The sequence below is a fragment of the Leptonychotes weddellii genome, chromosome 14 (assembly GCF_054177405.1).
Source record: "Leptonychotes weddellii isolate Sample4059 chromosome 14, ASM5417740v2, whole genome shotgun sequence".
Lineage (NCBI taxonomy): Eukaryota > Metazoa > Chordata > Mammalia > Carnivora > Phocidae > Leptonychotes > Leptonychotes weddellii.
The window spans coordinates 1,200,736-1,227,181 of NC_138382.1; the positions used below are offsets into that span (position 1 = coordinate 1,200,736).

The 26,446-nt window shown below is 44.9% G+C and overlaps 1 protein-coding gene and 1 non-coding gene across 6 annotated transcripts in view; both read left to right on the forward strand.

Annotated features, from left to right (window-relative positions):
- Positions 1–6,531: 6,531 nt before the first annotated feature.
- On the forward strand, positions 6,532–6,638 carry LOC115938841 (U6 spliceosomal RNA). Its single transcript, XR_004073855.1, has one exon. It is a non-coding gene; the product is annotated as a U6 spliceosomal RNA (small nuclear RNA).
- A 5,883-nt stretch (positions 6,639–12,521) lies between these two features.
- Positions 12,522–26,446, forward strand: part of PTPDC1 (protein tyrosine phosphatase domain containing 1) — a 75,022-nt gene continuing 61,097 nt past the window's right edge. For 3 of the 5 annotated variants that reach the window (XM_081802721.1, XM_081802719.1, XM_081802720.1), the window contains exons 1-2: positions 12,522–12,607; positions 25,220–25,331. The gene's annotated coding sequence lies outside the window, so the exon portion shown is untranslated. Of the gene's footprint in view, positions 12,608–24,085; positions 25,332–26,446 lie in introns of those variants that run through there. The other 2 variants (XM_081802723.1, XM_081802722.1) reach the window with 2 other exon arrangements.

Consider the following 26,446-nt stretch of genomic DNA (forward strand, 5'->3'; position numbering starts at 1 on the left):
ATGACAAAAATCACACATTGAGACACTGGCGTCTCACCAGGAGAAAGAAGGTGAGCTGAAAGATTTTCAAGAAAATGACTGCAAAAATTTCCCAAAGTTAGCAAAAGACATCAACCTGCAGATGCAAGAAGTCGAGGATAAACAGGATAATCCCAGAACACACCAGAACACATCACAGTCAGACTGAAAACAAAAGCAGAAATCTCAGGGGGCGGGAGAAACAAGCCCTCATCTGCAGAGCGAACCAGCCACCAGAAACCACGGGGGCCGGACGATGTGGTGTGTCTCGCTGCGGGCGGGGACAGAAGACAACGGTGGGCCCGGAATCCAGCCCCCAGTGGGGACACCCGTCGGGAACAAAGAGGAGAGCAAGACGGGCTCCAAAACAAGGAAGATGGAAGTCGGTCACCAGCAGACTACTCTAAAAGATCTTCTTGAGACTGAAATGACAAAAAGGGAACTTTGAAAGAGCAGGAAGGAGGCAGAGACACAAAACGCTAAAGGTTTGGGTAGATCCAGTGGACTTGGCTTCTCTCCCTGAGCCCTCTCAAACATGCTTGACAGTTGAGACAAATTGGTGTTAGGTGGGGTCAACCGGGGAGCAGGAGCGCGGGCGAGGCATGCCCTGCCCTCGAGGGGCTTGCACGTGCTGGCTGGCCAAATGCCCCCAGCAACGCCTGATATTCTAGGAAGCAGTGCAGGTCTTCATAAACTAAATACAAGACATGTAGGAACACAACACAACGTCAACAGAAGGACATCCACAGGCAAAGAAGACCTTAAATCCTCCGGTTTTCTCCCGTAAATGTGGCAGCAAAGTACAGAGAGGAGGAAATCCGTCCAGCACTTCCGTTCATGTCTAGGAGGCCAGAGTCAAGGTGGTCGGGAAACTCTGAGGGAGGGGTGGGTTCTTCCTGGACTCCACCTGCCTCCACCCCCCAGAGGCCTCCACATTGCCCGTCCAATTAGAACTCTAGCATCTAGCAAGGTTTCTCCCCATCTCCCCATTTTCTGTGCTGAACAGACACTTTGACCCAAGCTCCCACCTTGGAACATCAGGAAAAAACTCTGTTTGCAGCCTTTTTCATCTGATTATTAACATTAATTAGGTGTAAATTATTCAACAAAGTCACTGGTTAATTGGCTTTCATTTCTTCCAGAAATGTCAGGAGAAGTGACATTTTTCAGAGCATAAGATGCATTCCCCAACCTGAAATGCTGGGCTCCATGAGAAGGTTTCCTACTAGGCCAGATGAGAGTGAATCAGGCAGACTGGGGCAGGAGCCAGGGGTCAAGAAGGAAGATTTCTTTTACAGCCCTCACTTCCTTGATGGGGTCTTGTTTCATGGGGGGGGGGGGGGCAGGGAATGAGCCTGCCCTGGAACACCTGGGTGATAGCCCCGTTCTGTCCCTAACTAGCTGTGGGACCTTGGACAAGTCAACTCCCTGAGCCTTGCCAAACAGTGGGTACAAATCCACCTGATCTAGCTTTTGCGAAGAAGTAAAAACACACTGTCAGCTCCAATGCACTACAATGATCCCTTCCTTTTCAGCGGCTGGAGCACGGGAGAAGTGCAGAGGTTGAGTCATAGAGCTGAATCACGAAGGAGGAAAGGAGAGGGGACGTTTTTGGCGAGGAGAGCAGCACAGCAAAGGTGAGGAAGGGCAGAGCATACTCGGAGGACTGCCTGAAGTTTGCACAGCCAGGTTTGAGGGCCCAGGGAAATGGGCAGGCGGGGAGAGGATGCTAGAATGGGCAGGGCAAGGTCACGAAGCCCTTTGCATGGCACCCAGCAGGGAGTGTGGCCTTGGAGGTTGTGGGGGGCCATCAAGGCATCTGAAGAGGGCAAGACCGCATCAGAAAGTGGCTGAAAAAACCTGCCCCTAGGAGGAGATCTTAGTGTTGTAATGAGCTGAAGTAACTGGAGGGCAACTCAGGGGCCTTCTGTGCAGACCCCCAGCTTCAATCTGGCTCAAATTGGTTCGTGCAAGGGGGCTTCTGGGGATATGTCTTGGCCATACATCTCCCTGGGAGCTGCTTGTTCTGCAGAACAGACCCATTCTTTCCCCGCTTTGGTCCCTTTCCCTCTCCCCCCACAAGACACCCCTGGTCTGTTACTGGGATCACTGCCTTCCAGCTGGCTTGGAAGATGCTCTACATCCCGTGCTCCCCAAACTCCCCGCCCTCATTCCTCAGGATTTTTTAATAAAAGAAAACTAAACAGGGAACGCCAATATTAAAAGCACATTTTAAAGGTTCTTCAGACAGTTTAAATCTTCATCTTGCATGGTCCAGTTTGAAAACTCTGATTCCCAACGATCTGTCCTAAGAATTCTGCTGCCCCCGTATGCTCTTCTGGGCCAGGGATCCTTGGTCATGTGTCCCATGCCCCACAACACTTGCAGTCCAGGATTTCCATCCACATCCAACCCCCCATCTCTTTAGTCTGGCGAAGCCCGTTGCTTCTGGTTCTTGTCCTTATTAGAATCTGATGGATTTCTTGCTGTAAGATCACGATAATAGTTGATACCTTTAAACCATGATTGGACTCTTTCAAACATGGATAAAAAATTTTAAATGCAGTTGTTAAGATATTTCCAAATCTCAACCGACAACGCACGCTCTTTATTGGTTTCCTGTGCCTCTGAACGAGAGACTAAGTAGTTGGAGTGGCCCAGCAGGTCCGGCCTTGTGCTCCTGCCTCCCCTTGGCCGCTCCTCACCTGCATTTCTGGGGGGCACCAAGCCTTACTTCCAGTAACTGCTTCTGTATGATTACTGCAAATAAGCTGACATACAGTTTAAGATCAAGGGCAGAAGTGGGGTCACGTCCTTTCCCTTGGGTCTTGGTTCTTCCATCAGTAAGGCTGGACTCGACTGGAGTTGGGCACCAAGAACGGGGTCTGGGATTCCCAGGGGGCCTTGGAGACATGAGCGGATCAGTGAGCTAACAGCACACAGCGCAGCCCATGGAGGGACTCGCCCGCGCTCCCGGCTCACGTTTACTTGGTTACTTCATGGAGAAGGGACTGCTCTGTTTTACCATTTCCACGTTCAGAAGGGGAAATTGTCTGCAGAAGTGAGATGGGGTTCTTAAAACAGAGCTGGGGTTCTACAGGGCTGAATAAAACCAAACCCACGTTTCTCTGCTTTTAAATAGAATTCTATCAACTTAATAATGTGACCGGGATCATCCAGGTAAGAGGGGCGAGAAAGGAGAAAGAGTGTATTCTCGCTTTTACAGATACCTTTCAACGCACGACCCATCTGGGGATGTGGACAATGGTGCACATCCTTCTGATGAAGCTGGAAGCCAGTGGAATAGGCTTCTGCTGAAGCAGCTCAGGAAATACTGGGCTCAAAGAAAACCCACACAAGGAGTGTGTTCACCTTGGTCATCAGCTGCCACCAGCTCCTGCCTTCACTCAGAGCACCCCTTTTCTTTAAAAATTCAGTCTTGATTGTTCTCTGTAATAAGGATTAGCTTACATGCACGTGGTGACTCCTTTGACCTGGAGCCTCTCCCAGCCTCCCCTCCATCACTCATATTAGTAATAAAAACAGTGAGCTGCCACTCCCCATCCACCGCTCTTTCTAGTACATTCTGTTTCCCACTATATTGGCCTGGTGGCTGCCTTTTGAACAGATTTAATAGGCAGGGATCAGGCTCTGGCTAAACTCAAATGTGCCAGCGTCCACAGCCACTAGGAATTCCAAGCCAGCCTGCCGAGTTCAAGCCATCTCTGGAAACAGCCACGCGGCTGAGGAAGGAAGCAGCACACTGACCATCTGCTGTCCTCCGTCTCCAGGGGCCGAGCTGAAGGAACACGGGAGGGTAAGGAGCTCTCACTGGCTCATGTGGTCTTGCACCATCTGTGGGTGGGGGCCTTGCCCATTCTGGAAGATGAACACCCACGTGAAAAGCCTAGGTGTGCACAAGCCTAGATGATGACCGGAGTTTCCCTGCCATGGTGATTTATGAACTTTTCAGAGGCTATAAGGGAACACGGGAAACCGTGTGGGCTTTGTAATCAGACCGTTCTGGGTCTTAGACCTTGATTCCTCCACCTAATTGGATAACTTTGGTTCCTCTGGGGGCTTCTTCTGCCTACGTGAGAGGGAGCGATCCTAGTATTCCTATCTTGTGGGGCTATCGTGGAGGCTGAACGGACTAAGTGTGCAGAGCACTTAACTATAGGAACAGGCACTCCACAAACGGGCTCCTTTGATTGTTGGAATGCAACTAAGCTCCCTCTTGAATACCTACACATTTATTTCCTCAACCCATCAATCACTTATTCCATAAACATTCACTAAGTGCCTAAGAACACACCAGTTGTGGAGCGGCGAGCCAGGGTTGAGGCAAGCAGGAGGTTGGGGGAGAGACCCCACACGGAGCAGGGCTGCGCGCTAAGTGCCGAGTGTCGCTGCCAGATAAGCCCCATCATCTGACTTCCGTGTTCGCTTTTGCTCCTTCGTTTTACACATCTAAGAGACAGCAAGGCTCACAAGAGCTCTTGTCGCTTTCTGGTCTGCAGAATTTCTTTTGGAATCAGGGTTCTCAGGAGAGTGCACCCGGGAGACCCGCTTTACTCTCCAGCCTCCCCCCTGCAGGAGAAATAACCACATTCTCAGAAGAGCCTCGGTAGTTCAGAAAGCTGTGGTGGTGTTAAATAAGAGCCCTGGCCTCTTATTTAAGGGCTTGTTGTAGTTTGGTCCTTGTCCCCGGTCCTCCTGATCTGTCATGTTGATTTATTCGTGTTGTCTGTCCTGTCACTAAGCTTGTCCTCTTGCATCATGTTATTACAGCAGAAGTGACACACATAAAATTTCAGGGAAAAGTGCATATTGCTGGAAATTAAATTACTCAGAGACCACATGTTGAAGACACTCCACAGCACTAATTTGTTCTCTGTTTCCCACAAATCTGCAGCCACAAGTGACTCATCTCTAAAATAGCTCTGGAGTTGCTCATCTAGAATAACTCAAAAGAAATACAAACCCTTGTCATGGCCATCGCTGAAGCAACTGATCTTGCAGCACAATAATCCCAGAGCAATTAAAACTTAAAACGTGAGACGAAACCATAAGAATTTTAGAACCACCAGGTATGAGGATTTTTACACTTCTGAGGAGGAAAACGTATTTCTAAGCATGACGTCGATGGCAAAAAGCATTAAGAAAATGACTAATAGAACTGACTTCCGAAAAAAACTTAAAACTTCTTTTTAAGATTTTATTTATTTATTTGGGATAGAGAGAGGGTGAAGAGAGAGAGAACACGAGCAGGGAGAGCGGCAGGCAGAGGCAGAGGGAGAAGCAGGCTCCCTAGTGAGCAGGGAGCCCAACGCGGGGCTCGACCCCAGGACCCCGGGATCATGACCCGAGCTGAAGGCAGACGCTCCACCGACTGAGCCACCCAGGTATCCCACGCTTAAAACTTTTATACGACTGACGATTCCCCAAAATAGTGACATAAACTAGGAAAAACCCACTAAGGGCATTTAATAAACAAAGTGCTTTCACAATCGCAAAGCAAACAAGTCATTTAAGGACAGTTTGCAAAACAGTGTCCAATAAGCATAAACATGTTTGACCTCACCAATCAAAGAAATACAAATGAAAATGATGAGGTATAATTTTTTACCATTAAATCGGCAAAGCTTAAATTTATGGATAAGGCCAGTGTTGGCAAGTATGTGCACAGACCAGCACTCTCACCCATTTTCAGTAGAAGTATAATGGGATTAACTTTCCAGATGGTTATTTTCTAAATATAAAGAAATTTTATTTATTTTTTATTATTTTTTAAGATTTTATTTCTTTAAAGATTTTATTTCTTTATTTGAGAGAGAGACACAGTGACAGAGGGAACACAAGCGGGGAGAGTGGGAGAAGGAGAAGCAGGCTTCCCGCTGAGCAGGGAGCCTGATGCGGGGCTCGATCCCAACACCCTGAGATCATGACCTGAGCCGAAGGCAGATGCTTAATGACTGAGCCACCCAGGCGCCCCTTAAGATTTTATTTTTAAGTAATCTCTACACCCAATATGGGGCTTGAATTCACAACATTGAGATCAAGAGTCAAGTGCTGCCCTGACTGAGCCAGCCAGGTGCCCCAAGTGTAAAAACATTTTAAAAGTACATACTATTTGACTCCGCAATTCCACTTCTAGGGGTTACAGGAAGGAAAGAACAGAAGTCACAAAGCTGCATTGTAGCTTCGTTTATAATTAAGAAAAATTTGAGGGGCGCCTGGGTGGCTCAGTCGTTAAGAGTCTGCCTTCCGCTCAGGTCATGATCCCGAGGTCCTGGGATCGAGCCCCGCATTGGGCTCCCTGCTCCACGGGAAGCCTGCTTCTCTCTCTCCCACTCCCCTTGCTTGTGTTCCCTCTCTTGCTGTGTCTCTCTCTGTCAAATAAATAAATAAAGTCTAAAAAAAAAAATTGAAACAACCTGATATCTATAAGGATAAACTATGTTACATTCATAGAGCGGAATATTATGCTATCATTGAAAGGGTAATGATTCTGTGCTCAATTCAGCAGCACACACACCCAAGTTGGAAAGAAACTGAGAAGATTGACATAGCTCTTGCACAAAGGTGACTTGCAGATTTGTGAAACGTGCCACGTTTTTTAGCTACGCTTGTGGTAAACATGGCATAACATACAGGGTGGTCGAATCACTGTGTTGTACTCCTGAAACTGATGTAACATTGTGAGCCAACTATACTTCAATTAAAAAAAAAAGCCAAAAAAAAAATGTAGGTAGTACATTTTGGGTAGTAAAACGATTAAAAAATAATGATGATGCTTCTCTGTCCTTTGCTGGCTTTGAAGAAGCTGCCGTGTTGTGACACAGTCTATGGAGAGGACCACGTGGCTAAGGACTGAGGGTGACCTCGGAGCTGTGAACAGCCCACCGCTGACCATCCACAAGAAAATAGGGACCCCGGTCTACACCTGCGAGGAGGTGAGTCCTGCCAGGAACCTGATGGAGCTGGGAGGCATGTCTCTCCCCATCAAGTCCTTGATGAGACTTTGACCCTGTCCAATTCCTAAGTTATAACCTGGCCACAAAAACTGTGAGATCATAAATACATGTTGTCTTCAGCTGCAGCTTGTGGTGATTTGTTATGCAAAGCTGTCTATGTTAAGTAACAACTCAGTTGTGAACCATCCTGTGGTATGATCTTATGTAAAATTGCACTTGAGTTTGAATAAATTCATAGAAAAAAATGTCTCAGACAATATAAACCACTGTGTATATTCCCCATGCTCTTCTGCCTTTCTTGAAATTTATTTACTTAATAAAGATTTTATTTATGAGAGAGAATAAAACACTCTTGATCGTGCACAGTGCAAGCAGGTGGGGGGGGAAGGAGCAGAGGGGGAGGGGCAAAGGGAGAAGCAGACTCCCTGCTGAGCACAGAGCCCAACATGGGGCTCCATCCAGGACCCCAAAATCACGACCCACCTAAACCAAGAGTCAGACGCTTAACCGACTGAGCCACTCAGGGGCCCCGAAATTTATTTTTTCAATGAACATGTATTTTATAATTGAAGATAGATGGATTCCTGTTTTTAAAGAAAAAAAAATTATTGGGCGCCTGGGTGGCTCAGTTGGTTAAGAAAAAAAAATTATTCAAAATCTTGGAGCAGAGTTTACCTGTTATGGTATCATTTTTGTGTCATGGTGATGTAACTTTTTTTTTTTTTTGCCTTGGAACATAGCGACATTCTTATTTAAAGATCATGTGACACATTTGTGTTCATTAAGGTAGTCTGTGGATATGGTTAAACAAGAATGCCCACCTTATATTAAGAAATAAAATGGGGCACCTGGGTGGCTCAGTTGGTTAAGCGACTGCCTTCGGCTCGGGTCGTGATCCTGGAGTCCCGGGATCGAGTCCCACATCGGGCTCCCTGCTTGGCGGGGAGCCTGCTTCTCCCTCTGACCCTCCCCCCTCTCATGTGCTCTCTCTCATTCTCTCTCTCTCAAATAAATAAATAAAATCTTTATAAAAAAATAATAAATAAATAAAGTTTCATTGGGCGCCTGGGTGGCTCAGTTGGTTAAGCGACTGCCTTCAGCTTAGGTCATGATCCCGGAGTCCCTGGATCGAGTCCCGCGTCGGGCTCCCTGCTCGGCAGGGAGTCTGCTTCTCCCTCTGACCCTCCCCTCTCTCATGTGCTCTCTCTCATTCTCTCTCACAAATAAATAAATAAAATCTTTAATAAAATGAAAAAAATTGCAGTCAGAGTTTTGCACTGCTAAAAATAGCTCATATTGAGAAAATTGCATTATGGCTATTTCAAACACAATTGCAATGATTATAAGGAAACAAAATCACAACTTGGGTGACTGCTATGCCAGAACATTCATTCTACCAAAAAAAGGACATTGGAGCTGGGCTAACAGGCCAAGTGCTTCAATAGAAGCCCGCTGTGTGTTCAAGAGTGATTATCCATTTATCTCCATTGCACTGGATGGATGCAGAGAGACGGAGAAACAGTGAGTAAAGTATATATTTGAGAAGAACATAACTGGAAATGATGCCATGGAATAAACTTTTAATATTAACCAAAGAATGCATATGGTGGAAGGTTGGAAATATGGCTTAAAGATTCATACTTACATCAAAATTTTCTTGTTAATGCTCTAATTCATCAACCAGGCTACTGAATTAGTCCAGTCAATCATTAATTTTCCAAGTCTGGAAAGCAAAACAACAAAACAAAACAAAAGTGGGGATTAAAATAAATGGAAATGCTAAAAAAATGATCATTTTAATATAATCTAATTTGCAACTTTTTTATGCCCTAAGAAAAAACATTATTTTGAAGGTGCCACCAGAAACCCAGTATCACATATCAAAACTAAATTAAAGAGTTTCCTTGCAAGTGGCTCTAATTAGCGGCCCTCCTGGAACTTAAGAACAGAGATGTGTTTTCATTCCATACCACCCACAATGTCATCTTATCTCAACTTTACTGCTCTTTATCCTGAGCACCCGATAGGACTCCCTTGTTTCAAAGTTAATACCGATTCATCTAGGCAGGGTTTCCTACAACAGAATAATTAAGAAGCTTCACTGATGGATCAAATAAGTCATTTTCAGTCAAACCAAGAAGTTGCTAGAGAGATGAGAAATGACATTTTCATCTGCATTAGTTTGAAAAGGATTCTGTGTGCTCTGGCTTCTCACAATACTTTTACTCTAGAGTAGCAGCGAAAGGAGAGAGAGAGTACATGTTCGCGTGTCAGTTCTAATCGACTTTCAGCTCAGAAAATGCATCTACGCTAATATCCACAACTTCAGTCACTAGGTCAAAGAATGACTCAGACTCACGGGAATACATTTAGTTGATAACTCATTGACAGTGTTTTCTTCCTTTATCAGTATTTTGACTAGAAAGCCAGTATTTTTGATGAGAAATGTAAAAATGCTTAAAATCAGGATTCATATGCAGTAACCTATTCTCTCACTTTTTAAAAAGTAGGTGCCTTTGATTTCAAGGCATCAAAACCGAAGTGCACGGACTCCAGGCTCGTTTCTGCGCAGGCACCGGGGTCTCCCTGGGGAGGACGAAGGACAGAGTGAGATCTCGTCATCCCTCCTCCTCCAGGCTGTTGAGCGGTGTCTCGGTGTGGTGGCCAAAGTGAACTGGCCTGCACGGTTTCCATTCCGTTCTCCTGGCTGCAGCCGTGGAAACTACACTTCCCACATCCTCTCGGAGCTATGTTCTCGGTGTAAATTAGGATTATGGGATTTAGAGGAGAAGTGAGCCTGGGCAGTTAGTTATGTTTCCTTCCGGGTGGGAGGCTGCAAGGGTTTTAAGCCCTTAAAAATTTACAAACCTAAAGAATTCCTGTGTCATATAAATAACACAGTAACCATGTTTCCACTGGGGAAACTTGTTTTTCCGTTGAAACCCTGGGGAAGGTTGTCCCATGAACATAGAATGAGGGTGAAATTGGATGGGGTGTTTGCACATATTGCTCAAAAAATTTTTTTGGTGGAACATCCCATCCAAATTGTCATAGAGAAATGATGTCTGTGTAGTCCAGACTTTCCTTAACAGTGCTGATTTAAAATACTAAGTATTTAATTTTGGGTTAGAAAATAAGATCAAAGTAAGTACTGAGTACATCTTTCTAAGGACTAAAATACAGTTTTCATATCCAGTCGTGAGGTGTGAAATGAAGTAATGAGACTGCAGGTTACTGAGTGGGCTGAGGAAACATCCCACACTGTACCTCTATCCTCTGTGGTGCTTTCCACCCCATTTTGTACACTTTTCATGAACCCATAAGGCAACCCCCTCGCCTTCTCTCCAGGGGGGATGTTTCAACCCTCAACTCCCCATCCCGATACTTCCCCTCTCACTCCTGGTAGATGATCCAACTGGCTTAGCTTGAGTCAAGTGCCCATCCATTTACTGGGGGAGCAGAGGGTATCTAAATTAAGAAAGCCACCAAGGGGGCGCCTGGGTGGCTCAGTCGTTAAGCGTCTGCCTTCGGCTCAGGTCATGATTCCAGGTCCTGGGATCGAGCCCCGCATCGGGCTCCCTGCTCCGCGGGAAGCCTGCTTCTCCCTCTCCCACTCCCCCTGCTTGTGTTCCCTCTCTCGCTGTGTCTCTCTCTCTCAAATAAATAAATAAAATCTTTAAAAAAAAAAAAAAGCCACCAAGACTGCACACAAGGTAAAGTCAGCAAGGAGTGAATTATGCTGGTGGCCATAGGAGGCAAACCCCTTAGCATCCATGACCCGTCACGACAGGGCCACCATCTGACTCTTCAGGATGCTCTTCTAGTTCTCTCTTCATACCCAGCAGTCACATATGTGACACCCTTTTGCCTACATACTTTTGTACTATCATTCCCTACACTTAGCTTGTCCCCTCCTGTTCGTTTTCAAGACCCCCATTCAGTTATCACCTCTTGAGACCTTCTCTGACAACTCCCTCCTTCCTTGTCCCCCCTCCCCTCCCCTCCCCTCCTGTCATCCCCTCCAGGATGGATACGTTCCCACACCACCCAGGGTTATCCTGATGAGTTCAGGTTCTCTGTGCTCCTGTCTTTCTCCCCATAGACTGTGGGCTCCCTACAGGCTGGGCAATGTCTAATTTACCCCACTAATTTCCAATGCTTAATGCAGCAACAAGTATTCGAGAGCCATTTAAACCAGTCCTGTTGCTTATTAATAAACCCTAGTATGGGTACTCTCCCTTGGACAGTGCTGAGAAAAAGCAAGTCCAACCTTCTCAACTCTCAGACTCTGTTTGTCAAAGACAGTTCCTTTCACAATGTCACTATATTGTTTTGACATAACGATATTTTTACATTGGTATGTGAGGCCTGCTTCCTGAGCTACAGGAGTGGCCTTGTCCTCGTCTTGGTATTCTTGTCAACTCTAGAGCAGGGTGGCCCTCGTTGATTAGCACAGAAAATTATAGTCCTTAACCCATGTGCTTGGGAGGCTGCACAGCAGCTCATACCAGGTCACCTGGTAGACCTCAAAGCCCTCTGCGTTCTGGTTTTTCACCACGTATCTGCACCGCGGGGCCAGTAATGCCTACGTCGCAGGGTCGTTGAGAATTCAATAGGAAAAGACACGGAAAGCATCTAGCGCAGGATCAGCCACAGAGCATGTACTCGCCCAGTACGTGGCTCAGCACACCCGGGAGAAGGGCTTGTTTGTACTGCGCTGTGTGATACAGGACCACTTGCAAAGGTTTAAAACAATCAGCAAACAAGCCAACAAGAGCACTGGATGCAGCGGACCGCTTCTTGTCTCTCGGCGCGCATCCTTCCCTTCTTTTTGGGCAGGAGAGTTCCCTGAGGACAGAAACGTGCTCAGACCACATTGCCCAGCTCGGTAAGTTGCTAAGTCTGTAAAATGTGGGGGGAGGCTGCCGGGTGGGGCCTCTGGAAGGCCGGAGCTCCGAACGTCCTGCCCCAGATTTGCGGTGGGACGCCCAGCCGGGAGGACCGAGCGGAGAGGGCCTGGGTCCCTGGGGTCCCTGGCTGACCCTTCCTTCAGGACGGCGAGAGGCAGCCCTGCGATCACGCCCGGGACGGTGGAGTCCGGGGGTTCTGTGACATGCTCCCGCGTGCTGGGGCAGCAGGTGCGGGGCCGACGGCCGGGCCCCGCCGGGTCCCAGGACTGCCACCCGCGCCGGGGTCCTCGGGCACACCGCTGGCCAGGGGGAGCGCGGCCGTCCCGGCGGGATGGCCCGAGGGCGGGGCCCAGGCCCGAACTCCGGGCCCTGTCCTCCCTTCTTTCCGCCGCCGACCTCCAAGCCGGGCCGGCCGCCCCGTTGCCGCCCGCTTTGAAAGCGCGCAGAGCCGCCGGCCGCATCCCGAGCCGCCTCGGGCTGCCATTGGCTGGTGAGCGTCACGTGCGGCGGCGCGCGGCAGCGACTGGCTCGGGGCGGGGGCGGGGGCGGGGGCGGGGGCGGGGCGGCGGGCGCGGCCCGGGCGCGGCCCTCAGACCTTGCGCCGGCCGCGGCCGAGGTGGGCGCTGGCGGTTGTGGGGCGCGCGGGGAGTGCGGCGCGGGGCGGCTGCGCGTGTGGCTGCGGGAGCGTCCTCTTCGTGCGCGGTGAGTGCGGCCGGGCGGGGAGGGCGGGCCGCCGGGCCTGGTGGGTCTCCAGAGAGGCGGAGGTCGGCGCTCTGTCGCCCGAGCCCCGATCCCGACGCGTCGGCTGCGGGTGGAAAGCGCGTGAGGAGCGTGGGGGCCGGGCGGGGGCGGGCGAGGGTCGTTCCGCCGCCTGCACCCGGGAAGCTGAGGCCAGGATAGACACCCGAACCCGCCGTCTGCGGTCCCGGGGCCCCCTGCGCTCGACCCCGCCGGCGGCGGCTGCCCGCCCGCCCCTAGTGCGGGGTCCCCTGGTGCCTGGGCCCTCAGGTGCGGGTGTCCCCAGGTGCGGGGACCCTCAGGTGCGGGTGTCCCCAGGTGCGGGGACCCTCAGGTGCAGGGGCCCCCAGGTGCGGGTGTCACCAGGTGCGGGGACCCTCAGGTGCGGGTGTCCCCAGGTGCGGGGACCCTCAGGTGCGGGTGTCCCCAGGTGCGGGGGCCCTCAGGTGTGGGTGTCCTCAAGTGCGGGAACCCACAGCTGCAGGTCCCCCCGCCGGGGTCCCGGGCCCGTGCTCAGGGGCTGCACCCTCTCCCCTGGCCTGGCAGGGACACTGCTGCTGGCCCTGCGGGGCTCCCGAGTGGGCGTGCTTGGTCTGGGAAAGCGCTCACAGGGTTGCTCTCCTCCTCCCTTCCCTTCTGTCTGTGTAGCGCTTCCTTCCTTGCTCCTCTGTCCCTCATAAAAAGTCCAGGTTCAGGGCAGTTCTTCTCAAGTTAATATTAGACTTAAGCACGCGGTGGAAGAGGGTCTAGGAACCACAGTTCACCCCGAGGCCGCCAGTCTGGCACAGTTATCTGCACACCCCGCTCACTCTACCATAACGAACAGCCTTCCTGCTGAAAACTGGAAATTATCCTGAGGACAAACCCTAAATTACTGTTCTCTTAAAGGCACATCTCATCCTTTTTGCAAATTAAAAATGCCTCAGAATCTGAAGATTTTCTTTGGCTTTAAAATAAGCAGTACAGTAGGTGTGAAAATGTACACATTGGGATGCTTCTTTTCTAGTGACTTTATCTGTGCTTTCTCACATCACTTCAGCCCTCCCAAATGATACATTTAATTATTTAGTTTACTCACCTTTTCTAAAAAGTTCGTAAGTTGAATAATCAAAACATTTCTTTGCAAATATTAACTGTGTCATTTAATGCACGTAATGTGTTGTTACTGAAAAAAAAGATGTACTTCTTTTCTGGTTCCTGTGGAGGCAGCATGGAGTAGAGGAAATAATGTGGGTTTTGGTTTAAGGAAGAACTGGTATTCTAATCTCAATCCCGACACTTTCTTGACCTTGGGCCATGGACTTCCTGGCGGATTCTCACTTTGCTCATCTTGAAGATGGAGAGTGCCTCCAGGGTTTATCTGAGACAGTGGGTAGAAAACCCTTGGAGAGTACTAAGCACAACTGTTTTTCTACTGTCCTCTTTCTCCACGTTTTTAGAGCAGATTTGTGAGTTCCAGTCCTGCTGTAATATTCAACGTCATTTCCATTTCCAAAAAAGATGCAATTTATTTTTGAGAATCTACTGTGAGGCATTAAAAAATCCATAAAAATAATAATAAGCCACCTTTTACATTTTTTTGAGAAATCTGAGGGCATGGACTATTTAACTCCTAATCATGCTTTCCTTTCTGTGACCAAAATCACCCATTTGTTAAGTCAGTAAATATATATGAATGCTTTTTAGTATTGGGCCTTATGTTAGGTGGAGGAGAAAAACCAGTGAGGAAGGAGGACAGGGTCCCTGATCTTACAGAAATTATATAGGAAAAAAAAACAATAAGCATATAAAACAAGGTCATTACAGGGGCGCCTGGGTGGCTCAGTTGGTTAAGCGACTGCCTTCGGCTCAGGTCATGATCCTGGAGTCCCGGGATCGAGTCCCGCATCGGGCTCCCTGCTCGGCAGGGAGCCTGCTTCTCCCTCTGACCCTCCCCCCTCTCATGTGCTCTCTCTCTCTCATTCTCTCTGTCTCAAATAAAAATCTTTAAAAAAAAAAAAAAAAAAAAAAAAAAAAATAAAACAAGGTCATTACAGATTGTGATAAATGCTTCAACAATAAAACTATACAGTCTCCGAATGTTAACATGATGAGAAAATGTGTTCCTCACTGAGTTTAATTTGTAACAAAATAGTGGTTGGATAATTCTCTTAAACTCTTGGGTCTCAATTAAGCTTATTAAAAGTACCTTGTGTGGGATGCGTGGGTGGCTCAGATGGCTAAGCGTCTACCTTCGGCTCAGGTCATGATCTCAGGGTCCTGGGATCAAGCCCCACATTGGGCGGCTCAGAGGGGAGTCTGCTTCTCCCTTTCCCTCTGCCTCTCCCCTTGCTTGTGCTCTCTGTCTCTCTCTCTCTCTCAAATGAATAAATAAAAAAAAAAAATCTCTTAAATAGAATTAAATTACAATTAAAAAATATAAAAGTACTTTGTGTGTCAGAAAATAGGAAACTTCAGGAAAATAAATGAGCACAGTTGAAGATTTCGTAGGTCTGAAGTATTTTTACAGTTGATCTAAGGGATGTAACTTACGCTTGTTCCAAAATGTCAATGCTTTGATAGTTCTTTGGCTTGATTTCTAAGAAGTTATAATGTTATTCTTTCTTGGAAATCATTTCCTTTAATGGCAATTAGAATGGACAACTAGTTTGGTAGAAAATTGTGGCCCCCAAAATCTATCTCCATGGTCTCTAAAATTATTATTATTATTTTTTAAAGATTTTATTTATTTATTTGAGAGAGAGAGAGCACATAAGAGGGGGGAGGGTCAGAGGGAGAAGCAGACTCCCCGCTGAACAGGGAGCCGGATGCGGGACTCGATCCTGGGACTCCAGGATCATGACCTGAGCCGAAGGCAGTCGCTTAACCAACTGAGCCACCCAGGCGCCCTAAAATTATTTTTTTTTTTAAGATTTATTTATTTTAGAGAGCATGTGAGCAGGGGGAGGGGCAGAGGAAAAGGGAGAGAAGCAGAATCCCTGCTGAGCATGGAGGACCCCCCACCACCGGCCCCAGGTGGGGGTTGTGTGTGTGTGGGGGGGTTCTTTCTCACAAACCTGAGATCACAACCTGAGCCAAAACCAAGAGTCAGACGCTTAACCGACTGAGCCACCCACACAGCCCTCCATGGTCCCCCAAAATTATTGATCCTTAAGCCCATGAGAATTTTTTTTTTTAACCATGAATGTGGGCTGACCATTAAACAAGTGTCTGAGGGAACAACTAACCAGGGAACCTTAGACATAATGCATAAGTTACCTATTTTTATGTTTCTGATTGATCAAACAGTGATCACTCTGATCACAGCAAATTGAACAAATTGGATTTTTAAGGAAAATGAATTTTGCAAGTGACTCGTTGCAATGATGAAAATTTGAAACTCCCTAACTACTTACACTTGCATGAAGAAAATAACAAAAATATTAGCAGGGTTTCCGCTTATTATTTTCTCAGTTTGTTATTAGTCACATTTTCTGGGCTATCTAGTTAAGTATTTGGACATGACTTTTTTGTCATGGTTTAAAACCTAACAATTGTCCCCTTGGGTAGTAAACCTTATGATTTTAGTCCATAACCTTTTGAGTGTCAGGTTCCACCACAGGGCCATTGCCTCGCCTTATTCTAGCTGCTGTGAAAGAGCACTTCTGCTTCTTGTTCCCTCTGTGTGGGCGTGAACACAATCTGTCTCTGGTCAGACCTTCCTGTCTGGATGCTGTCCTGATTTTAGCATAGGAGCTGGCCACTGCAGGTGGAGATCAGCTGGGAGAAAGCTCACTTGTAGTTCCTTGAAACGAAAGCACGCTTTCTTGGTCTTGTAGCCATTTCTATTTGCTGCAGTCCAAGCAGTACCATCTCTTCTCCTGCACCATTGACCTAGTAATTTGTGTGTTCAACCCTTCAAAAGAAAAGTTGTTTCGCCCTATATATGAACTTAGGACTTTATTTCATCAAAAATTTTTGAGCACCTGTGTACTATGTGCCAGGCATTGTAACGCTTTAAATGGGTCTATTAGTAGTAGATTCAGGGGTAAATTCTTGTATGTTTAAGAAGGGCCACGTGATCTTAGCTCCTCATGGAAACATGTTCTCATTTAGAATCATGCCTTTGCAAAGTCAATCCTGATGCATTACCTTTATAGTTTATAAAGGCTAAATCAACTCTAGGCAGAAAAGTGTCTAGAGAGTTTACATGTTCTCCATTTTACTATAGTCAAATTAAAATTTTAAAAAGTCTTCTGTTTTAGGAATTAAATTGCTTAGTAGTTTAGTGTTGTGACGTGTTTTTATTTTATTCTATTCCCAATACTGTTTTACAAGAAGTTTGCATATAATATATAAATTTTTTTTTAAATAACGTATTTTCCTTTAAAGGTAATATGTACTTAGTGTCAAATTTAGAAAGTATTGATAATCAGAAAATAAAATACATCTATAATATTTTGATACATATTCTTCTAATCTTTTGTCTATGTACATATTTTACTTATATATTTCTTTTATAAAAATCAGATCATACTATGCATTCTATTTTATAGATTGTATTTTTTTCTAGTATTATATGGTAAATAAATATACTTTTTGCTCACATGATTCCAATTCTTTTTAAGCAGGTGTTTTATTGCTAGAATAGGGACCAGAGAATCCATTTATTAAATTGCTTTAAAGGATAAATTTAGAACCCCAAATCACCAATCCAGGAACAAACTACAGTTCTTTGTTCCTTTCCTTCCCTAACTCTAGCCCCTAGCCTTAATGCATGTCTCCCCCCACCCACACCATCTGCACCGCAGGGGCTCTGTCTGGGAGCCTCTGAAGGAAGGTTACCCAAGCAGGAACACACGTAGGTTCTCTTCAGACCTTGTCAGCCAGTCCTTCAGAATTTTTATCTTTTACTTTATTTGCTGGAGGCAGAGCATGAAGAGTAGACTCGGGAGGATTTGGGGTCAATACAGGAAAGTAAAATCACATGCTGGAATTTTTTTCTCAGAATTGCAGGGAAAGGGGAGGTAGCTGACTAAAAATATGTTTAGAGTTGAGTAATAAATATTCAAGTTTAACATTTTTGTGTCCCAAAGAAAATGGTCCAGTTTTTAAATTCCACTTAGCCTTTTGTATATTAGCTCAGACTTTGTAGCAGTTTTGTTGTGTCTACCACTGATGTGCAAATATATTTGATTATTAAATTATGGCTGTTTTGAAATATACGATATTTTTGTCTTCATCCCCAATGAGAAATTATATATAAATGACTCAGGCCACAGATTAAATTTATAATAAATATTAAGAACAACGGTAGGAATGTATTTTAACATGTAGCATGAAAGTAAATACCTAAAAAAGTACATAATAGTAACCAGTACAACTGTAGCATCTTTTGGAAATAGAAATGTCATTCCTATAGAAGTAAAACATTACTAAATACAAACATTCAGAGAGTACTGATAAGCCAGAAAGAAAAGAAAACGTAACAGTTCTACCACTGTTAACGTTCTGTTAGTTTGCTCTGCTGTTGTTAATCTACAGTGGGTTTATTCATAATGGTTGTATGAAAGGACAGCTCTTCGGTGCGTGCTTTACCCTCTTTATTTGCAGCGAGCATGTATCTGTTGTATATTATCTATTCTGAACCTGTTCCGTTAATGAATGGACTTATTAAGGTCAAAACCTTTGATCCACTCAGTTTGTAAACCACAGCAGATTTTGACTTTGGATATCTTCAGACATCTGGCTCCTCATGTATCTTTAGGGAAAGGTATGAGTGAACAAACTTTTTAAGTTTGTGTTAGTCATTTGAGTAATAACTGAGCAATAGCAAAATAAATAAGTACTAACGGAAAATACAGGAATATATAAGGGGAAAAAAGTCAGCCATACGTATGTCTCCTGCCAGCATTTAGTCTCTTTCAGGTCCTTTTTCTCTGCCCGATTATTCATACATACTATGTATACAACTTTTGTGTTTGACTTTCTTTAATAGAAATGTTTTACCATTTCAAGTCAATTTTTAACATTTTAATATGTTCCAGAAATGATGTACTGTCGCTCCCACTGGCCCCTGTCCTCCCCAACGCCAGCTTCTGCAGGCGGTGCTCCTGCTAGCCACCACCCGCCTGACCTGGGTCCTTTGTAGGGCTCACTGTCATCATGGCTGTCGTTCCTTGAACACTTCTCGGGCTTCTTGCTTTATGTCAGCAGCTACCCGAACAAACTCGCCTTCACCGTGTCTGTGAACATTGTCATCACGCTGTTCTCTCCTTCTCTCCCCTGTAGCCGAGCTTGTTTCCCCTGCCCCCAGCTGACTGATCTCCACATTCCCTCCATAAGGCTGTTTTGCAGAGGTAGCATGCATCCAACCTAGCCAACGTGTACTAATTTTGTCAGTGTAAAGCTGTACAGAATCAACTGTTTTCTTTCCTTTGAGCAAAAGCTCATTGAAAGCAGAGATGAGAAGCAGGAGCACAGGGGAGGCTTTTTTCTTCTCTCAGTGATTAATTGGGTTTCCGGGTGCACATTGGAAAAGCATTCTCATTTAGGTAATTTTCTTCTCTTCCATCTGATGCAACAATTTGATATTTCAAAACAGGGAAACAGAATGCTAATTATGTGTGGATTTTTAAAGTGTGAATGCCCTTAGTGGTATAAAGTTCTAGCAAGTGATCATGGAATAATTATGCTTTTTAGTGCCATCCAGAGTCTTGTTTTCTAATTGCCTGTCACTTGGATCAGTGGTAGACTCCTTGAGTCAAACTATAAAATTCCCCATGTTCATGTAGACAGAAATTAAACTGAACTCTTTTTCTTTTCTTTTTTTTTTAGTTTTTATTTATTTTTGAGAGAGACAGAATGAGAGAGAGAGAGCATGAGAGGGGGAGGGTCAGAGGGAGAAGCAGACTCCCCGCCGAGCAAGGAGCCCGATATGGGACTCGATCCCAGGACTCCAGGATCATGACCTGAGCTGAAGGCAGTCGCTTAACCAACTGAGCCACCCAGGCGCCTGAACTCTTTTTCTTAATGTTAAATTTTAGACTTTTAAATTCTATATACTTTAAAAAAAACTAACTTCTCTAGTTGATTATAACAATACAGAATGGAAATAATATCCTTTTGTCGCATAAGTGGTGAAATTTATTGGTGTCAACAGAGTGAGTCCTGGTACACTGGGCATTTGGGGAAGAGATCTTAACATACACTAATCACTCATTTTGTGCCAGACGCTGAGCCCAAGTCAGCCTGTTACAGTGTCTGGCCTTCATCCTAAGCTGCCCCTCAGGCCATGCAGTTCAGGAACTGTTTTATTTATTCTCATATTCCCCCATGTCCCTATAGTTGTTGGTACCTAGTAGGGGCTCAAATATTTATTATATTGCATCGGATTGTTGTTCATGCGAATCCCGAAGCATCCTGGCCTCTTCCCTCTAAAACATACTCCAGTTTGTCCCTTTTATGTTCCTGGTATACTCTGCCCTCCTGCTTTGAAAAAAACATACCTGCACAATGACACAATTTTATATTGTGGAGCATATCAAAGGTTTCTGTTACTAGATAATAGCTGAAAACTGCACTCTATTTTGTTGCTCAAATTGTTCCAGCTTTTACCATTGGGAGCTCTTTCATTTGGTTTCTGTATCTCCTTGACATATTCCCAGCAGTTTGTGTTTTGAGCACTTCCCTGCTTTCTGGTCCTACAGGATGCTCCAGACTCATCTGGTTATATTCCCTGTTCCAGCCCTAAAATCAGCCATTTCAATAAGGGTCTCTGGATCCTTTTACTGGAGAGTGGTATGAAAACCCAGGATTTGCTCTGATGTGCTCATTGCTGTTAGGTCCTGTCAGTGAGCAGAGCGAGGAAATAAATGTGTGTGTATTTATTTACCTGTGTATGCATACATCTCTATTATTTTTACTTTCACTCATCAGTTTCTGTATTAAGCTAAACAGGAGTTCCCACTGATGTCTCAGACTCTAATTCAGAACCCCATGGTTCATTCTAGCCCTTTCCCCTTTACTTACCTGTTATCTGTAACCTTCCACTCCCAGCAGTGAGAAACTTGGCTTCTGCCATTCACTATGTTTTTACTTATTTTTTCAGTCCCAGTATATGTGTACAGAACTATCAAAATCATTAACTAGCACCTCCATGAGAAACAGAATTTCCAATTATAGTGGGAGTGTACAGTTCCTTTTGTTTCGTCTTTCATTTCCCACTCAAACTTACTCAGGTCACTTTCTCCCATCCTCCCCATGAGTTTAGGTCATACATTTGTAATACAATTAAGTTCTTTTTTTAAAGATTTATTCATTTATTTGAGAGAGAGAGCATATGCACATGTGAGCAGGGGAAGGGCAGAGAGAGACAATCTGAAGCAGGCTCCATGCTGCATATGGAGCCTGACTCGGGCTCAATCCCATGACCCTGAGATTGACCTGAGCGGAAATCAAGAGTTGGACACTTCATTGAGCCACCCAAGTGTCCCATAATACAATTAAATTCTTTTGTCATAGTCTGCATCCCCCTTCTCTCCACCCCCCAGTTGATTTTTTAATTTGCATTTTAAAATATTGCATTAAGGTTTATTCTCTGTACTATAAAATAGTTCTAGGGGTTTTGACAAATGGATAACGTCACGTATCCCTCACTGTAGCTGCCTTCTGAACGCCGTACTGTGCTCCACTGATTCCCACCAGCAGGGAAAGAGGGTTCCTGTTGCTCTCCACCCACACGAGCACTTGATATTGCTAGGTTTTCTTGTGTTTTTGTTTTTTTGCTATTCTAATAGATGTATAATGGTATATCATTGTGGTTTTTTTTTTTTTTAAAGATTTTATTTATTTATTTGACAGAGAGAGAGAGAGAGCACAAGTAGGCAGAGAGGCAGGCAGAGGGAGAGGGAGAAGCAGACTCTCCATCGAGCAGGGAGCCCGACATGGGGCTCGATCCCAGGACCCTGGGATCATGACCTGAGCCGAAGGCAGCCGCCTAACCGACTGAGCCACCCAGGTGCCCCTATCATTGTGGTTTTAACTAGCGTCCCTATACTGAGCATCGTTTCATATGCTTATTTTCATCTGTAGGTCTGTAGTGAGGTATCTGTTCAGATCTTTTGCCCATTTTTTTTTTGTTTCAGTAGAAACTAAAAAATATAATAACAAGGTTTTATTTTTAATTTCAAAGTAAAGCTCAAACAATACGGAAGTGTATAAAGGGAATAAAATAAGACAGACACTCCCTTTTTTGCTCCAAACGTAAATCTTTTAAAACTGATGTTACAGATTGACCCATGTGCTGCCAGTTTCCTTCTATGCTTCTAATGCATAAATGCATTTTTCTATCATTCTGAAAATTCTTACAGATAAATGTAACTAGACTAAAATTATCACTCTGCAACTTGCTTTTATTTTTTAACTTATCACTGTATTATAGTCAATTTTCCAGCTCAGTACATGTAAACCTAACTTGGTGGAAACATAACTGATTTGCATTCCATGAGATATATATGCTAGAATTGGCTCAACCATTTCTTACTCAAAAGTATTCAAATTAATACCAATTTCTTTTCTACAAGAAAAATACTACAGCAACCACAATTTATACACACTGTTGGCCTTTTCATTTTTTTTTTCTTAAATAAAAATACAATATGTAGATATCTATAATATCTCTAATTACCCAATCAATGTATGAGCAGGAAAGAGTAGTAGTCAGTCCTCCTGCGAACATTAAATCATTTTCTGTCCTGGAACCTGTCTTCCTGCCACCATGCTCTCCCTCCCACTCCTGCCCTCTCCCCTCACCCCCTCTCTCTCTCATTTCGCCAATTTAAAAAAATTGAGTTGTCTTCTTATTATTCAGCCTTAAAAGTTCTTGGCATAGGGGCGCCTGGGTGGCTCAGTCGGTTAAGCGTCTGCCTTCGGCTCAGGTCATGATCCCGGGGTCCTGGGATCGAACCCCGCGTCGGGCTCCCTGCTCAGTGGAGACTCTGCTTCTCCCTCTCCCTCTGCCTGCCTCTCTGCCTACTTGTGCTCTCTCTCTCTGTGTCAAATAAATAAATAAAATCTTTAAAAAAAAAAAAGTTCTTGGCATATGCTCGGTGCGTGTCCTTTATCAGACGTGGGGTTTGCAGATATTTTCTCCCAGTCTGTCTGCTCATCCTCTTCACAGTGGCTTTCACAGAGTTCAAGGTTTTCATTTTAATTAAATCCAACTTAAGTTTCTTCTTTCATAAATTTGCTTTTGCTTTGTACTTAAAACTCATCACCAAACCCAAGACCATGCAGATTTCCCCCGGTGTTTTCTTCTAGAAATTTCATAGTGTCTGCATTTTACATGTAGGTCAGTGACCCATTTTGAGTTACTATTTGTGCGAGGTTCAGTTTCTTGCATATGTACTTCCAATGTCTGGCACCACTTGAAAGGTTGTTCTTTCTCTACTGAGTTGTCTTTGTACCTTTGTCAAAAATTGTGGTTTTGTGGGTCTGTTTCCAAGCTCTGTTATGTACCATTGATGGATGTCCTTTTGCCCCTCTCTGGTCATTACTGTAGCTTTATAGTAAGTCTTGAAATCAGGTAGTATGAATCCTCCAACTTAGGCCTCCTATTCTAGAATTGAATTGGCTGTTCCAATACCTTTACTTGTTCATATAAATGTTAGAATAAGCTTAAGTATGTTTCCAAAAAGCTGGCTGAGATTTCAATAGGAATTGCAGTAAGCTAAGGGAGAATTGACATCTTTACTATATGGAGTCTTCCAATTCAAGAACACCGATCCTGTACATATTTTGTTACCTCTATACCTAAGAACTTCATTTTGGGGGATGCTATTATACATGTGTTGTTTTTTAAAATTCATATTCCAAGTATTCATTGCTGGTATAAAAGAAAACAGTTGACTTTTATATCTTGATTATGTACCTTTCAACTTTGCTATATTCACTTATTATGTACAGGAATTATTTGATAGATCTTTGGGGTTTTCTGCATAGACAGTTGTTTGTGAATAAAGACAGTTTTATTTCTTTTTATCCAATTGTGCACCTTTTATTTATTTTCCTTGTCTGATTATACTAGCTAGGACTTCTAGTATAAGTTGAATTAGAAGTGTTGAGAGAGGACATCCTTGCCTCATGCCTGATCTTAGGGAGAAAACTTAACACCTCACTATTTAGTATGATGTTAGCTGTGATTTTTGGAAAGTCTTAATAGGTTAAGGAAGTTCCCTTCTAAGTTTTTTGAGAGTTTTTTTTTCATGAATTGATGTTGAACTTTCTGCTGCATATATTAATATAATCCTATTTTTAAATTTTTTATTATTATTATTTTTAAAGATTTTGTTTATTTATTTGACAGAGAGCAGGAGAGAGAGCGAGAGAGAGCACAAGCAGGGGGAGCAGCAGAGAGGGGGGGAGGCAGGCTCCCCACTGAGCAGGGAGCCCAGTGCAGGGCTCTATCCCAGGTCCCCAGGATCATGACCTGAGCTGAAGACAGACACTTAACTGATTGAGCCACCCAGGCACCCCAATCCTTTTTCTCATTTAGTCCATTAATATGATAAATTATACTGATTGATTTACAGATGTTGAATCAGTCTCGCATTGTTGGAATGAACCCCATGTGATCATGATGTATTGCCCTTTTTATATAGTCAACTTGCTGGATTCAACCTGAGCCAAAGGCAGACACTTAACCAACTGAGCCACCCAGGTGCCCCTTATTTCCCCCTTTTAATCAATCAAGATCTTTCCCCAAAGGCGTCGCTGGTCCCGGGTCAGGTTTTCTGTATTTAGTGGTTTTGTCCCTCGGTGCCAAGGAAGGACTTCTCCGGGTTGTCCTGTCCCAAGTCAGAGGGAAGGTGCCTAGCAGTTGGAAAGCACTTAAGGCCACAGTTGAGTAACAAGGAAGGTGAGGAGGGAGAAACTCTCAGGTACTTTCCATCTAAAGTCTCTGTCTTCTCAAGGTTGTAAGTATGGGAAATCATCTTGAAGCATGAGCTAGAATCATTGGGCACATCGTTTTTGCAAAAGTTCGACAGGCAATAAAATGCAAAACTTGGGGCGCCTGGATGGCTCAGTTGGTGGAACGCCCAACTTGTGATCTCAGGACCTGATACCAGGTTTGTGAATTCGTCTCAGGACCTGATCTCAGGTTTGTGAGTTCAAGCCCCATGTTGTGCATGGAGCCTACTTAAAAAAAAAAAAAAACAAAAACGCAAAACTTAAAGATAATTATACACAACAGAAAAAGTAATACGACAATTCCAAATTATATTATGGTCTCTACAAATGTTGCCAATTGAGACTTCGTGATGCCGTCAGTGAGCGTGACTAACTGAGGACTGAGGATGGTGTGCACCATGCAAGTGTTGTTAACACCCGCCCAACACTGCAGATTTGTTGAAGCACCTGACCGGTGAAACGGGTTCCCCGATCGCTGTGAAGTTGGAGAGGGGTCCCCAGGTAGGGATTCTCTTTCTCACAGAATTTTAGCCACAGAAGAAGCAGTGGCCTGTCTACAAGGGAAAGCTTCGGTCCAATGACAAACATACAGACCGCGACTAAAATGTGTTTCTATCCCCGAGATAGGGAAGCTGCAGGAGATCCATTTGCCAAACTGGAGTGGCCCTGCAGGCAGTCCAGAGTCTGGGAGCCGTGCAGTTTTCCCCGGACTATGCTTTGAACAGGTGGGACAAGCAAGGTAAGCACTTTCTGTGGCCCTGTTACCTTTCCCCCACCAATATTGGTTCGTGAATGCTGTCACTCTGTCAAGAGACCAATGGTTTAAAGCAAGTACAGTGGTAAGTACTGGGAATTCTGGAACTTCTGTGGGCAGATTGTTATTTGGTCCAAACCAGAGTTCTCTCTTTTTATCAAACCAACAATTATTAGATTTCCAATACTGTTTTTCCTTTTCAGGGGCCAATTTTTGGGGTCTCTGGTCAATTTTTCCAAATATCATTTGGGAGAACATCCCTTTGGACCTGACAGAGGTCTGGCTATTGGCCTCCTTGAGAGCAGCATTTGGGGCAGAAATGTCAGTGAGGTGATTTCCTTTGGCCTCCAGGGAGTCGCATCTGGAATACCCAGGAAACTTGGTAATGGCCTGAGCAGCCACAACAGTGTGACATGTAATAAATTTTGAACACAGGAGCCATTTTTCATTTTATCTTCATCAGAGGTAAACCTCGCTGTTTCCGTAATATTCCAAAGTCATGAGCTACTGGAAGATGTACCAGCCATCTGTATAAATGTCTGCGGTTTTCCCTTTGGCCAGAATACAAGGATGGTTAGAGGGGAGCCCGTGACTGTTTCTGCAGGGGCCTTAACTAAGAGGGCAGGGGCAGGAATGGCTGTGAGGCAAGGGGGATATACCTGAGCCATATTCAGGGTCTGGTTGTTGGCTGTAATGCCCTACTGGCTGATGATGGTCCCCGGTGGGGTGAGCGCTCCAAGGGCATTCCCTTCCCTCTCACAGACAAAGAGGAGAAAGGGAAGTTGATAGTTAAGATGTCCAAAGGCAGGGGCCTTATTAGGCTTTTCCTTAAAGTCCCAAAAGCTCTGTCATCCTGATCTTTCCAAATAATAGGGTCAGGTTTGTTGATTTTCAGTAAAGCATATAGAGGTTGAGCCGTAAGAGAGAGTTTGGGACCCAATTTCAACAGTAGTCAGCTAGTCCAAGAAAACCTCGTCATTGGTGCTTAGTTTTAGGTTTAGGGATGTTCGGGATGCCTTGAAGTCTCCCTGGATCCAAATCTAGTCCTGGTTCCGAGATCAGGGGCCCTAAGTATGGAACCTGAGTTTGAACAACCTGCA